Raw genomic sequence first — 2500 nt, forward strand, 5'->3', positions numbered from 1 at the left:
TCTATAATCAACATCCTCGGTGCTTTTTGTTCAGAGTGGGAATTTAATGATAGTTATATTGAATTTCTCAACGGGTATTGGTATGAGTTTTATGAAATATGAATTTCTTAATTTCTAGTGGCATTTAGTGAAATAAATTATACGCAGTAAAAAAAATCAGGCTTTGATTTTTGAAACGTGTAAAGTGGAGGGATGGTTTTTTTTCCCATGTCAAATCATGGAAAAATCTGAGCTGGCAAACTGAATTGTTTTTACGGGAACGACAGTGCCTTTAAACTTTGTTTTCGTTCAACAGCGAGTGCAGACAAGTACGTGGGGAGCAATCTCTTCTTCCTGATGCAAAAGTTGATAATTCTGCTCATACAGGATGCTCATCACTCACTCGCCTTGCTATGCATGCGTCAAAAACAAAAGAGAAACATTGTGTGAAGCATATCTCCGTGCGCAGTGTAGTTTGTGATCAAAAGTCAGGATCGATTGGTTTGTCACCACGAGCAGGGTGGGGGGGTGGTGGGGGGGGGGGGGGGGGGTGGGGGCTGGGGTCTTCTCCTTTAAGTGCGCTGCCCACTTATGTCTACGTGCACGTGTTGGAGCTGGGTGGGATGGCGGGGAAACCCATCAATCATATGCTTTTACTTTCACATGCGTCAAAAACAAAGGAGATGTATATGAAGCATATCTCATTGTGCAATGTAATTTGTGATCAGACGTCAGGATTGATTGGTTTGTCACCACGCGCAGGGGTGGGGGGGGGGGGGGGGGGGGTGGGGTACGGTCGGGGGTTGGTGGGTGGTGGTGTTGGCGGGTGGGGGTGGGGGTGGGGGTGGGGGGTGTCTACTCCTGTAAATGCTCCGCCCACGTATGTCTACTTGCACGTGAACAAGCGGGGGTGCGGGGTGGGGGACTGAGGTCTTCTATTATAAATGCCCCGCTCACGTAAGTTTACGTGGACGTGTACGAGTGTGTCGTTTTTACATTTAGTCAAGTTTTGACTGAATGTTTTAACGTAGAGGGGGAATCGAGACGAGGGTCGTGGTGTATGTGTGTGTGTGTGTCTGTGTGTGTGTGTAGAGCGATTCAGACTAAACTACTGGACCGATCTTTATGAAATTTGACATGAGAGTTCCTGGGTATGATATCCTCAGACGTTTGTTTTTCTTCATTTTTTTGATAAATGTCTTTGATGACGTCATATCCGGCTTTTCGTGAAAGTTGAGGCGGCACTGTCACGCTCTCATTTTTCAACCAAATTGGTTGAAATTTTGGTCAAGTAATCTTCGACGAAGCCCGGACTTCGGTATTGCATTTCAGCTTGGTGTCTTAAAAATTAATTAATGACTTTGGTCATTAAAAATCTGAAAATTGTAAAAAAAAATTTTTTTTTTATAAAACGATCCAAATTTACGTTCATCTTATTCTCCATCATTTGCTGATTCCAAAAACATATAAATATGTTATATTTGGATTAAAAACAAGCTCTGAAAATTAAATATATAAAAATTATTATCAAATTGTTTTTTTCGAAATCAATTTAAAAACACTTTCATCTTATTCCTTGTCGGTTCCTGATTCCAAAAACATATAGATAAGATATGTTTGGATTAAAAACACGCTCAGAAAGTTAAAACGAAGAGAGGTACAGAAAAGCGTGCTATCCTTCTCAGCGCAACGAACACCCCGCTCTTCTTGTCAATTCCACGGGCACTGCCTTTGCCACGGGCGGTGGAGTGACGATGCTACGAGTATACGGTCTTGTTGCGTTGCGTTGCGTTCAGTTTCATTCTGTGAGTTCGACAGCTACTTGACTAAATGTTGTATTTTCGCCTTACGCGACTTGTTTTAATTTTTAACTCTCATAAACCTGTCAACAACTGGTGTTATATATATGTGCAACTTTGATTGATTCTTCAGCAGCAGCAGAAGTACATTATTTAGAAGTCGTTAACGACCAATACAGGCAATCGACGCGCAGCGATACAATCGCCCATTGAGCTTTTACCAAAAGCCGATGTTACTAAAAATAGAATGGGTAGATCAGCATCCTTCTTCTTCTTCTTCTTCTGCATTCTTGGGCTGAAACTCCCACGTACACTCGTGTTTTTGCACGAGTGGATTTTTACGTGTATGACCGTTTTTATCCCGCCATTTAGGCAGCCATACGTCGCTTTCGGAGGATGCATGCTGAGTATTTTTGTGTTTCTATAACCTACCGAACTCTGACATGGATTACAGGATCTTTTCCGTGCGCACTTGGTCTTTTGTTTGCGTGTACACACGAAGGGGGATAAGGCACTAGCAGGTCCGCACATAAGTTGACCTGGGAGATCGGAAAAATCTCCACCTTAACCCACCAGGCGCGGCCGGGAATCGAACCCACGACCTTCCGCTCAGCTTCGAGGCCGGCGTCTTACCATCAAGCCATTGCGTCCGTCGGGCACAATCCAATTTTGTCACAATGCTAGTTAGCTACTTATATGGTAAAGTGTTCACGTGCTTATGT

Source organism: Littorina saxatilis, linkage group LG13, assembly GCF_037325665.1.
Source record: "Littorina saxatilis isolate snail1 linkage group LG13, US_GU_Lsax_2.0, whole genome shotgun sequence".
In the NCBI taxonomy this organism is placed as follows: Eukaryota; Metazoa; Mollusca; class Gastropoda; order Littorinimorpha; family Littorinidae; genus Littorina; species Littorina saxatilis.